Genomic DNA, 13,657 nt, shown 5'->3' on the forward strand with positions numbered 1-13,657 from the left:
TTTCGCTCCTTCCTTTTCTCTCTAAACATTTAGAATCACTGGTGTCACCTCTGCTCTCTATGTTTCTTGAATCCTCGCATGTTCTTGATTCTGCTCCATCTGGTTTCCGCCCTGTTAGAGGCACAGAGAGTGTCTTGGTTGGCGTCCAGGATGACATGTCCAGGCTGGTGGACGCAGATGGAGTGGGTGCCCTGATTTTGTTAGATCTGTCAGCGGCATTCGACACTGTAGACCACACCATCCTGCTGTCCCACCTTTCCCAGATGGGAATATCTGGGCAGGTACTAGCCTGGTTCACTTCATTCCTGGCGGATCGTACCCAAGCCCTCTCTATGCCTCCTTTTCTTTCTGTTCCCGGTCATCTCAGCTGCAGCGTGCCGCAAGGCTCCTCCTTGTCTCACATTATTATTAACATCTATATTTGGGCCCTTGAGCGTCTCATCCACTCCTTCGGCGTCAAATGCTACTCGTATGGCGCCGACACTGAGATCCTGATCGGATTAGATCTTGATCAGGCTGAGATGTCGTCGTGCCTACGGGGGTGCCTGGTGGCCGTGGGGGAGTGGATGAACCACAATTGGCTCAAATTGAACGCAGACAAAACTGAGGTGCTGGGCTGTCCCCCCGATCCTACGTTCTGGGTGTTCTCCTTCTGGCATTCTTTGGGCCCTCTTCCTACTCCGGTGGACAAGGTAAAAAACCTTGGTGTAAATTTGTCTGCATCTTTGTCCATGGACAAGCAAGTTACAGCTGTGTGTCAATGCAAGCATTTCCAACTTAAAACACTCAAGAAAATGCTTCCCATGATTCCCGCCCCCCTACGTCCTCCTGTGTTGGCGGAAATGGTGATATCCCGGCTGGATTACTGCAACTCTCTTTATTTAGCACAACCAAAGGGTTTGATCCAACGGATGCAAAGACTGCAAAATCTGGCAGCTCGTGTGGCAACAGGCACGCCTTATGGAGACCATACATCACTGGTGCTTCGATCCTTGCACTGGCTCTCGGTGACCCAACAAGTCAATTTTAAGGCCCTGTCCATAGTTCATCGCACCCTTCACGACCAGGTTGCTGAGTATCTTCAGTCCAAGTTTACTCGTTACCTCCCCAGCCGGAGACTGCGCTCTGCCTCGGCTAACCTGCTGATGGTTCCTACCTATAAGTGGGCTCGGATTGGAGGGCAAGCTTTTTCCATAGCAGCTGCAGAGCTGTGGAATTAACTCCCTTGGGTCATTTAGAAAATGTCCAACTACCTGGCTTTAAGAAAGGCTGTAAAAACACATTTATTCTAGAATGTACTCTGTTCTGGTTCCCTGGCTGGGGACCCCTCCCTCTAGCGCCAAAATACCTTAGGGTGAAAGTGCGCTTTATAAATGGGTTTAACATAACATATATTGGTGGTTATTACAACGCAGAAGGAAGCTGGCATGGTGCGCTATATAAACTTAAAAAGCTATATTATTATCAGATCGAGCTTCACATGCTGTGACAATCATACGCTTGATGTCAGCAGTGAAAAATCAGTTGCATTACACGAGTGTCTGTGCAGAATTTAAGGGCAAACATTTTCACAACAAAGGACTTCTGACTTCTTGTGTTTAGTATTTCAAAGTGCTCACTCATCAGCATTCACTTCTTCATAAAATGATGGTATGCGGGGCTCAAGATTTTAGCATCTGAAGCGGTTGTCCAGTCCAATTCCAATCACTGGATCAAGCTCTGGTAACCTAACTTCAAGATATTTAGTCATATAACTAAGTAAAGAAATCACATAAGGCTGGCTGGTTGTGTAGTGCTTATGGCCACTCGAATGTAACATTAAAACATGATGATAGACAGGAGAAAAGAAAGGATGTGTAATAAAGTCCCCTGCTTGGCGCTGGCAGTGCGGGCAGCCTTGTGGCTGTGGACCCTCCACCAAGCTAGCGCATGATAGCCACAGAGGAGGTACAGAAGAATCCCTGGGGACCCTTCTGCAGAGCAAGGGACAGTTAAAAGACCCACTGTTTGACCTAAACCCCACTCTTGTCCCTCTCCCAGACAGCTGGGACAGCCAAAACCATAGGAATCCCTCAGGAGACTGCTGCAGCGACAAAATAAATATTTTTTTCCATTTAAAATCCGGGCTAACAAAAGGGAAGCCAGGGCCCACTTTATCCCCTTTAAACGCCATGGGGGAATTACAAACACTACATTGCACTGTTCCTGCAATGAACCCCAGTTCCAGGACAGCTACAGGAACACAGATGGCCCTAGTTCCCTCTGGGAATCTTTCCGATTCAGGAGATCATCACAAAAGTATGCTGGAACATTGTATTTCTATTGTTTGATATGTTTCAGGCTCTGTCAAGGAAGACGGTCTTCTCCTTGAAGCGAGCACAGTAGCTCCAAACCGCAGCTACAATTATGCTCAGCTTCAGGACAGGATCACAGCTTTTCGCCACAATAAACCCCTGCCAGCCCAGCAAGGGAATAGCAGCTTAAATAAGTAAACACCAGCCAGCTTGAGGACAGATTTCAGAGCAAAAAGCAATGCCAAAATAATGTTTTCAGCCCAGGCAAAGCACAGCTTACAAACATGGCTCATAGAAAAAGACAGAAAAAAGGAATTTGCCAAGCCATGGTCCCAAAACACCCCAGGGGGCGGTTTAGTTGCAAGGAAGTCCCAGAAACTACGATGTGGAAGTGCGAGAGCTGCAGGCAAGCAGTGAGAAGCTGGGCACCATAACAAAATCCAAAATGGCTACCCCACATACCGGGCAACAGCAACAGTGGCGGCTGCCGTGGCGTTTAGGGCAATGCACGGCACACCGTTTGCGATGAACTACATGTCCTAGGAAAACCGGGATGTCACTCACGCGACTCGTCATGTGTTCAGTTTGCCGGCGCAACACGGAAATTGCTTGTACTTAAGGAATTGGAACATGCCGGGCGGCGCTCTTTAACCGCTGCGCCCAGCAAACAGCTTTCTGTGCTTACTGTTCTACTATTGATTCCTCTCGGCTTCCTGACCTCCTTGTCTTCTGATTACTTTGGACCTTGATTCTGCTCTGCCCATGTCTGTTTCTGGCGCATTGGTTCCACTGACAGATCACCCGGCTCCCCCCTGAACTCTACTTCTCCCCCTGGACTGCCCTCTCCTTATCCTGGTTGGCTGTGACTGCTCTGCTTCGCTCAACAGATTATTCGCCTGTCTGCCCTAAGGATTCTCGTTTTCCACGCCCCGGATTGCCTTTGTTTTCTTTTTTTTCTTTCTAGACGCCTGTACTTGTTTGATACAACTTGGATATTTTTTTTCCAACTTCTTTATATTATGTTGGTGTTCAGCTTAGAGCAGTGGTCTTCAAACTTTTTTGGCCAGGGCCCCCCTGTGCAAAATTTGGGCAGGTCGGGACCCCCCAGAAATGCCAAATGGACAGTATATATTGCGCGCCGTCACCTGCTCCCATCAAAGTCGCTGGGCTCCCTCATCCCACTCCTACCCAGTCGCTGGTCTCTCCCCACCCCATCACACACCCAGGGCTCTCCCCACTCTGCTCCCATCACTATCCCATGGTTCCCGCCCATTGTGCTCCCACCATAGTCCCTCGGTTCCCCCATCCCGTTCCCAACACAGTGAGGGCCAGTGGCGGCTGGTGAATCTTTTTTAAGTGGAGGGGCATTAAGGGGAGGTTCGGGGGGGGGGGTTCCCCCTGTGAATTTTTTTTTAAATAATAGGTTAAAATGTTGCATTGTAGAGCATACTTTTAACAAAAAATGGGTAAATAGCCAAACAGTTTGCAATTGTTGCTGGGAGTCCAGGGGGCAGGCATTGATATTTTATTTCTATCGCGCTCGTACACAAGTGTTTCAGAGCGTGACAAGGCAAGGGAGGGGAACAGAGGAGAATAAAACAGCGATCTTACTAGGCCCAGTGACATTGAGAACGCGCAAGTGTGAGGGGAAAAGTGCATGGAAGGGGGGAGAAGTGGAAAGTGCGAAGCAGAGGAGAAACAGATAAATAACAATAAATAAATAATAAAGGCAACAAACAGTGGTAGTGCAGCCAGCAATTTGCAAGTGCTACGTTTAAGGCAGCAGACAGGGTAGGTCTGATAAGTGCAGGAAGAAAGATGGTTCTCCTCAAGTTTTAGAGTGGCAGGGCGCTGTTCCAGAGGGAGGCCCCAGCCGAAGACGGAGATCTACCCCAGCTCGTTTCTTTGATAAACGACTGACCCTGAGGGAGTTGGAGGTAGAGGAGTGAAGAGCTCGAGAGGGGAGGTATTTGCGGAGGAATAGCTGAAGGTATTTTGGACCCAGGCCCCAGAAAGCCTTGTGGACAAGGCAGAGGGTTTTGAATGATAGATGTCCGGTAAAAAGATACCATCCCTGTCCCCTGGGCCCCACTGGTCCTAACACAATGAACATGATTATGTGTATATGCAAGGCGCTGCACATTCATACAGCAATCACTCTATCATTCACATGAGCATCCATCACCATACACTCACTCATAACGCATCCATACACATGTTTAAATAAAAACAATGAACATAAACGTACCTTCTGCATTGGCCTGTGTGTGGGTGCTGAAACGGCCTGCTCCAGCTGCTCTGTCCGTATGTGCGAGGAGGCGCAGGAGCTCCCCCTCGGACATACAGACATGCAGTGCCCCAGCCAGCATTTCCAATGAGCTATGCAATGCTGGCGAAGCAAAACGCCCCAGCACTTGCATGGCTCAGTGAGCATGTGCGGCTGGGGAACTAAACTGAACTGTCAAAGGGAAACAGTGTTTCCCTTTGACAGTTCAGCCAGCCCAGGAGCACTCCATTAGCTGGATAAAGCAGCTGAGGGAGTGCTCACTGTTTCACTGGGCTGGCTCCTTAGCTCCTCCATAATGGGTGAGGGGCCACTGGGTGGGCGCCTCTTGCCATTATGGATGAGCCGCCAGGCTCGGACAGGCCTATAGGGCAATGCCTGTACCAAAAATGTAAAATGCTAGTTTGGGCCAATCAAAATGGGCCACCATTTTGGCCAATGTGGACCATTTTGATGAGTTACTTAACTATGCAGTTAGTAATGTTGACCATTGTTGCTGAATATATCACAATTTACTTACATTTTAACACAAAGCACCCCTTTGGGTACTATTGAAACAGTGGGCTTCATAACTACTCTGGCGGTACCTGTGCCGGTAAAACCGGCACGGCTGCCACTGGAGTTGCATCCGGGTCTGGCACCCGCGAATGGGCAATTACTAGGTCATGCCGAGTTAGGCGGACATGATAATTGCCCTTTCGAAGGTGCCGGTAGATCCCCATTCCCATTTGAGCCCCATATGGCTCAAATGGGAATGGGGAGCTCGGATGCACCGGCACCGTTAATAACGGTGCTGGTGCATCCGACGAGCTGAGGTCAGACCTGGCGGGGGCTGTCAAGCACCCACGAGCACAACTCTTACTATGGCGGAACGGTAGCAACGGTGCCGGTAGCTTACCAGCACCGTTGTTACTGGTCCGCCATAGTAGTAATGAGGCCCAGTCTGTGACTAAAGGAATGAATATCCATTTACAACTGTGGGCCACTTTTTCATTGTTGCCTGAGACAGTTTCATGCTTCAGCCCGCCCATGTGGGCCACCCCTGCCCATTTCTTCCAATCTAAAAAAAAAAAAAAAAAAAAAAAATCTTTTTTCATGCTGAGCTCTCAGGGCCCCCCTGGGATGCACCCGCGGACCCCTAGGGGGTCGCGACCCACAGTTTGAATACCACTGGCTTAGAGACTCTCTTTGTGGAATCGTCTGTGGGAACTGGACTACCTTAATTATCCTTAGATTGCACCCTTGTGCCGCATTGTCAGGTATCCTTGTAGTGTAATAGACTTTGTCGGAGCTCTTCCTGGCGCTTTCCTTTTGGGATACCTTGACTCTCTGGACTTCCTGGCATGAGCTCGTCAAGTAGGTTCATTGTCCTCATCTTCAACACAGAAGGTAGGAGTTGGGTACTGTCTGAGGAAGGTATTACTTATCAGTATAAGGTTCCAGAATGGGAACAGTGATGTTATGGTTTGTGTCTTTTCCCTCCTTTTAGTTTTGCTGCTTGCTACTGCCTTTTCACCTGAACCCCTAGCCTCACAGCTGCTGTATTGCTCTCTGCAAGCTGTGCTCTCGGGAAAGGAAAGTCTCCCTGTGAAAGGAGACCCCAGTCGTCGTACTCGACTGCGTTTACGAGTCGGACCCGATCATGACAGATTAAGGAGCCTTACTTTGTCATACTGTGATTGATCCAGGAGCAGACCCCATGGCTGCTGTTTTACAGGCCTTCTCTACCCTCCGGACAGTTATGACAACCGCCCACGCGTCACTGCACCAACGCATGGACGTTATGCAGCGCTTAGTACCCCCTTTGCCCTCAGATGAGGAATTCAGGGATGGTGATGCCGCGGCAGCCCCTCCAGCTCCGAACACAGGAGGTACCCCTGTTTTGCCTGAGCAATTTCTATTGGCTCCACCGAAAAGATTCACATGCGATCCCCAAAACCTACAGAACATCCACAGCCAGTGTAGGTTGCATTTTCTCTGTCGTCCTCTGGCTTTTCCCAACTCCCCCACTAAGGCGGCTTTTGTGCTGTCGCATTTGGGGGTGGGGGTAACTACTGCTGCCTGGGCTAATCCTCTCTTGGAAACAAATGATCCTTTCATTATCCGACTTGGATGCCGTTTTCGGAGCTATGAAGCTAGTGTTCGATGCCAGGTATAAGGCAGAGGCATCAGACCTGTAGTTCTTAGCCTTGACGCAAGGAAAACAAAATATATTGACTTATCTGGCCCGTTTCAATCAACTGGCCGCAGAAACCACCTGGCCAGAACAGAAAAAAGCAGCAGTCTTAACGGGGCCTTTTCGACGAGCTGAAAGACGCCTTATCGCTGGTCCGATCTATACCATCCGGTTTTCAAGAGCTCCTGGATCTGGTTATGCAGGTGGACGCCCGACTTATACAAAAGACAGGAGCGAATGTAGGACCCCAGAGTTGCGCCGCCTGGAAAAATGGCGGCTGCACCTCCTGGTGTTTCCGGCGAGTCAGAGTCTATGCAGATCGGGGCTACGTGTAGCCATTTGATCAAAGAAGAGAGGGAGAGGCGATAGCCAACAACCTCTGTCTCTATTGTGCACAAACTGGTCATTTTCTCTGAGCTTGCCCGAAAAGTCCTGTTAAGCAGTCGGGAAATGCCAAGACTCATCCTTAGACGGGGCCTCTGGAACGAGTCAGCATTTCACCGGCTTTGAGATCGCCTCTTTGACCATGCACATATACCGGTCTATGTCCTTTTCCATGTTTGGATCCTGAGCGTTCACTGTTCCGGTAATGATTGACTCCGGGGCAACAGGCAATTACATGGACTATAAGCTGGCACAAAAAAGTGGGGTTCCCATACATGTTAAGAAAGTCCCAGAGACTGTGCTGGCAGTGGATGGTTCATGTCTAGTATCCGGGCAGGTGACAGAACAGGCCAAACCCATTTTCATAAGCACACAAGAAGGACATTCTAAATGGATGGTTTTTGATCTAATAGCCACTCCCCAGTTTCCATCCCATATTGGGGCTTCCTTGGCTGCAGAAACAACCTGGTTATTGACTGGGTGGATCAGGCCATGCATATTTCTTCTCCAGGTTGCAGGGAACACTGCCTATCCACCAGGTTGGATGCTACATGTTCTCGTTTGGCGTTACTGTCCGGTATGTCTACAGTTAGTGCCACCAAACAGGGATCGGCAACCTGCATACCCACGGAATACCAGGATTTTGCTGAGGTCTTTGACAAGGGTATGTCCAAACAACTTCCACCCCATTGGGAGTATGACTGCCCAATAGATCTGGTACCTGGTGCCTCCATACCCCATGGTCGCATCTACTCTCTCACACATAAGGAAGAGGACTTTCTCAAGGAGTACATAGAGAAGGCCCTATGTCTGGGTCACATGCATCCTTCTCGGTCCCCGGACGCTTCTCCCATCTTCTTCGTGCCCAAGAAGGACAGAGAGTTGCGCCTGTGTGAATTACAGAGCGCTGAATGCAGCAACCTTCAAAAACCAGTACCCATTGCCTCTGATGTCGGAACTATTGGACCCGTTGCAATCCTCTCATTTTCACCAAACTCGACCTCCGCGGCGCATACAACCTGGTCCGTATTAGGCATGGCGATGAATGGAAGACCACCTTCAAGACCAAATATGGTCTCATTGAGTATCTCGTCATGCCCTTCGGCCTATGTAATGCCCCTGCCACGTTTTAGTATTTCATCAAAGACATTTTCTGGGACATACTGGATTGTTTTGTTCTCGTGCACCTGGACAACATCTTAATCTTCTCTGAAACCCACGAAAAACAAGCCAAACGTGTGCATCATTCTACAGAGATCGAGGGAAAGTGCGGTATATGCCAAGTTAGAGAAACTAATATCAGAAATACGGACAATGAAGTACTCACCTGTGTAACAACCTTTGGCCAAATCACTGCACAAATCAGACAAATAATAAAAAGAATTCTGGCCACTAGTCCAATTGAGTATACCAGGAGACCCTCTACCAAGGATGGCCCTGAAACGATCAGAGAATGTGAAAGAATATCTAACCCATGCACACCTTGGAAAAAAGAAAACCAGAAATTCCCTAAGGAACCTATGCGAAATCACAGGCCACTACCCATATGGCACCTGCTCAGTGTGTCGCTTCACTAAGAAGACAAAGATGTTCCTAATAGCAGGCAAAGAATGGATGCTCAAATTGCAAATCACACAACGTGATCTATGTGATAGAATGCCCATGTGGGCTACGCTATGTGGGCCAAGCAACACAACCAGTCAATAAGAGAATTGGTGAGCATAGATCCAGAATCGGATGCAAAAACACACGCAGCGCTTTTGGTAATACACTTTATGGAATTTCAACACAGTCCTGATGACATTTCAATGGTGGGTCGTGAACAAAGTAAATAACACTAACGTAAGCAATGCTTTGCTGTACAAGGAAGCCTGGTGGGTCCATCGACTTCATACCATCACTAAACGCCTCCATGAAGCTATACCAGCACATTTTGAACATAAATGAGGGATTGCATATGTACAACATCAAAACTATCTCTGCAGAACAAAGGAAATCCAACACTTCTCAGGCTTGTCAATAATATAGCCAGCCTTGATTTGATCTAACCATTATGCTTACCCATTCATTATAAGAGCTACCACAGTAGGATGTGCCTTGAGCGCCTACAACCACTCCATCTGCATTAGTGCTGTGGATCCAACCAGGACCACACACGTTCCTAGATGATACCCTGCCAGGGATACCAGGCTCTAAAGGTGTGCAGGAAACAGTACACACAAAAAAACCTTCCCTCCTCTTGCGTGTGCGTACAATTGATATACGCGTCAGTAACCATGGCAACAAAATGGATGCACCAGTTTTCTGCCCACTCCCTGCACATTAGAATGCTACTATTTTGGACACTCACAATAAGTAGGGTCTCAGATAGCCATACAGTTAGACCCACCACATTTACAATAGGGTACTGGGTGCAGTGATCTCCTTAGGTATCGCAACGTTAGAAACAAAGTCCAAAGCGCACGTGCACTAGTATAGCAACACATTGCGAGCAACGGTGCAGGCGCGCAACAATGATATTAATTCAGTTGCCCCATGAACCAGCGCAAAACAAGGGACATGCAGACCGGTTCCTCGACTAGGAGACACGATCGTCACGCTGGTAAGACCCATTCACCTTGAATCACTTTGATTCGGTCGCATCATTCATGATACTCTGGCCCTTGAAAAGCCATTGATCCCACAGTATCTTTCCCACAGAACCACTGAGGCCACATTCTAAGAACAAGCAGAACTCAATCTCCTAAAAGCGAAGGATAGGACAACGCACGGCATGCAGAGGTAATCACACGGAAGCCATAGGTTTAGGTACATGTCACAGCCCTACAGTAACTTTGTCAGAGACGGAGAGAGGCTGCCTCCCACCCCTCGTCTCCTCAGTCTCAAGCTCACTAACACCGTTCACCCTAAACAGCATCCAATGGTGCCAAAAAAAAAAATAAAAATAAATAAATAAATAAATAAATAAAAAATGTCCTAGAACAGCGGTCTATGTTTTTGATTCCGACCTGCTCCAAACAAGGGAAGGTTGCGAAGGTCAGTGTGCAATAGGGGACAATGTAAAGCCTCAAAACCTTTTAACCTTCAATAGCGAGCTAGGCCGTTTTTTTTAGCCCATAGTTTTTTACACCACAAATAGGATGACCACTAAGGCTGTATGCCGCACTTACATATCAACTCATCCTTTCATCCACAACAGGGATACCCAATCCACGGCCCAGATAAAGGCAACAAACACACCTTGCCGAAACATCACTGGATAAGGACAAGCTATACCATTTCTAGCCCCTAACCACAACTGCAGCTAACTACTAGAGACACCTTCCCAGGAATGGTTATGTTTGAACTATATAGTTAAATAAATACAATAAAGGAAATGCTAAATGATTGACCAGTTACTATTTATGCGACAGGACATTTAGGTTGTTAGAAATACATAGACGTGTCACGCGCCGGTAGAACTGGCGCTTGTCTAGACCCTGGAGGTACGGCCGCCATTAGAAAGGCACATCACGTTCCACCGAAGCGTGCACTGACTGTCTAGTCCTCCAACTGTCATGGAGGCCGCCCGCGGCTGTAAATACACTCCTCGGCTGGCAACCAGTGTGTTGCAACCCTGTTCGCTGCTCTCTTTGCTTTTGGGGTAAGACACTGGTTTTTCTGCACTCTTCGAGGCTGCCGGCACCCTGCCGGTCTTGCTGTCTGTTGGCTTCTCTGTGCCTCCACCTTTGGCTTTCTCTCTGCGGTCTCACCACTGCTCTTTCTCTCTTTCTCCCTTTCGGAGCCCTGGACTGCGGCCGTTCGCTCCCTCAGAAGATCCCTGCAGCTCTCGCTGAGCTATAAAACCTTCTCACTGCAGATTTCCTTCGGCTCTTCATTTACAGCCTCGCCATCCCTCATTATTTCTTTCACTCCTGGTTTTCCCTGCTTGCCTCAGCACCCTCTCTTTAGCTACTGAGGTCTCGCATATGCATACTGGGTTATATTCATGTACCTGCATTGGAATACATTGCCAGCGAATATCAGCCCGCAGAGCTCCTGCTCATACCCTTCTGGGGTTCTGCCTTCCCAAGGAACACCCTTAAATCCTGGACCACTAATCAGAGACTCTTTGGACCGCCTGCACCATCAGGATACCGGCCTCTCTTGCCACACCACATCAGCCAGACCACCAAGAGGTTTTTTCTGCCTTCCTGGCTTTTTCCTCAGTTGGCTTTCTCAGGAAGAGACCCCTTGCTGGCTTCTTTGCTGTAAGCAGGCACAGTGGCTTCCCAACTAGGGAGACCATGGGCCTCATTACAAGCATGGCAGTCCGGGAACTACGGTACCGGTAAGCATGCCGGTACCGTAGTTTCCGGGCCGCCATACTACAGGCTGTGCTGGCGGGTGCCTGACAGCCCACCAGGTTTTTCCTGGCCGGCTGACCAGCACCCGCAAGCACAGCACATCGGATGCACCGCCACAACTCTGCATGTGTCGGTGCATCCGACGTCCCCAGCCCCATTCAGCCCTATGGCGCAGAATAGGGATGAGGAGGCCCTTGATTCCAGCACCCGAAAATGGGCAAGTACCGGGTCCGCCTGACTCTGCATGACCCGGTTCTTGCCCATTCACAGGTGCTGGGAAAAAATGCAACTCCGGTGGCAGGCGTGCCGTTTTTAACGGCACGGCTACCGCCACAGTTGTAATGAGGCCCCATATCTCTTCAAGACCAAATTGCACACCAGGAGGCGGCCAAGGAACAAGGACTCCTCTTCTACGCCCGGTGAATCAAGTGAGGAGGGTTTGTCAGGTTCAAGTGACGAAGCAGGGGGAATCGGGATACATTGGGGGTCATTCCAAGATTGGAGGTAGTCGTGGCGCTATTTGCCCCATGACTGCCTCCAATAACGGGACCGAGTCCGGTGTGGTGCAATGGGGACTTACCGGTCTAGTCCGACCCTGGCGGGACCGTTAAGTCCCCATTGCACCAACCATTCCCCATTCCCACTGAGCCCTCACAGGGCTCAATGGGAATGAGGAGGGCGCAAATAACGGGCTTGCGAATGGCAAGCCCGTTATTTGCACCCTGGTCCCTTAGCGGGACCCGTAAGGGACGTATGGTCCGACCACAGGTCCCTTACGGTTCCCGCTAAGGGACCACGGAATTGGGCAGTAGGGGATTACCGGCACCGGTCTCCTTACCGGTGCCCGGTATCCCCTACTGCCCACCTCGGAATGACCTCCATTGTTACAAGTAAAAAAGAAAGCGGGTGCTCATTTGACCAAAACAAAGGAACTGCAGGATAAACACTAATTTCTTTCAGCACGGTTTTCCTTGATGCTTGCATTGATGCGCTGGTTGTGAAAAGCACAGAACTAGGAGGCCAAAATATTAACTTAAAATCGAAAATGGGTCTATGCATTATTCCAATTATATATGTATTTGTCAATGCACCAGGAAGAATAAAAGTATATTTTGTTTACAACAGCCTTTCAATTTTCCTAAATCCATGTATATGTTGCTTTTTTCACCACATATATGTTTAAGTAGTTGTTTTTTGTTTAAAAATACAGCACCCTGAGAAATGATCACGGTCACGTTCTAAAAAGGTTATAGATGAAATAAACCAGGGCAATTTTAAAATGCCCCAGAAAACACAATTAGTCAGAATTACTTATGGATCAATAGGAATATCTAGACTAATTGTATTTAAAGGTTAGCAGGGAATTAAACACCTCACCCCAACAAATAACATGCAGGATTGATGTTGAATTCGAAGTGGCAGGACACCCTTAGTTATAGCAATACTTTTTTGCCCACCGTCCTAACACCATAGGGCCACCCTTCTGTTAAAAAAAGTTGTCTGACCACCACAGCAGATCTTGCTGCAGCCATGATGGGATGGGAACCGCCTCAGTTATAGCGTCTGACAGTTGGGACCAGGTTGCCGATGGGTGTAGTTGAGTACACCACATCTGCAGCCTCGTGATAGGTACCGGCATGACACATGCTGCCATCAGTCCCAATAGGCGCATTGTCCGGGCATGTCCCAAGCTGTTGTCCGGGCATGAGAAAGGAACAGTGAGACTGTCTCCGATATATAGTTTATTCTCGTTTTTGTAGGAAAGAGCTTGCCCAGCTCTGAATTCCAGATGAATTCTATGAATTCTAGCTTCTGAATCAGGATTAGTGTGGATTTCTTTACATTTACTTGTAGGCTCAGCGCATACATCAGGTCTAGGCGGTACTGCAGATGTTCTGATGCTTGGGTTGGGGACTGGGCTCTGATCCGCCAGTCGACCAAGTAAGGATACAAGTGAATGCCTTTGAGGTGCAGGAATGTAGCCACCACTGCCATCAGCTTGGTGGACAGCCTTGGGGCCAAACTGAGGCTGAAGGGCAAGATTTTGTACCGATAATGAGCTTGGCCTATGGAGAACCGCAGTTGCTGGCTCAAGGGATGATCAAATGAGAGCAGGTGTGATCATCTTTAATTGTTTTTAGGGTAAGAAAAGTTTAAGAGGAAAAGTCTAGCG

At 48.6% G+C, this 13,657-nt stretch overlaps 1 protein-coding gene across 4 annotated transcripts in view; it reads right to left on the reverse strand.

Annotated features, from left to right (window-relative positions):
* Positions 1-13,657, reverse strand: part of LOC138468330 (zinc finger protein 665-like) — a 267,624-nt gene that overhangs the window by 194,042 nt on the left and 59,925 nt on the right. The gene's annotated exons all lie outside the window — the stretch shown is intronic.

This window comes from Ambystoma mexicanum, chromosome 4q, assembly GCF_040938575.1.
Source record: "Ambystoma mexicanum isolate Mex_15411 chromosome 4q, UKY_AmexF1_1, whole genome shotgun sequence".
NCBI classification, from domain to species: Eukaryota; Metazoa; Chordata; class Amphibia; order Caudata; family Ambystomatidae; genus Ambystoma; species Ambystoma mexicanum.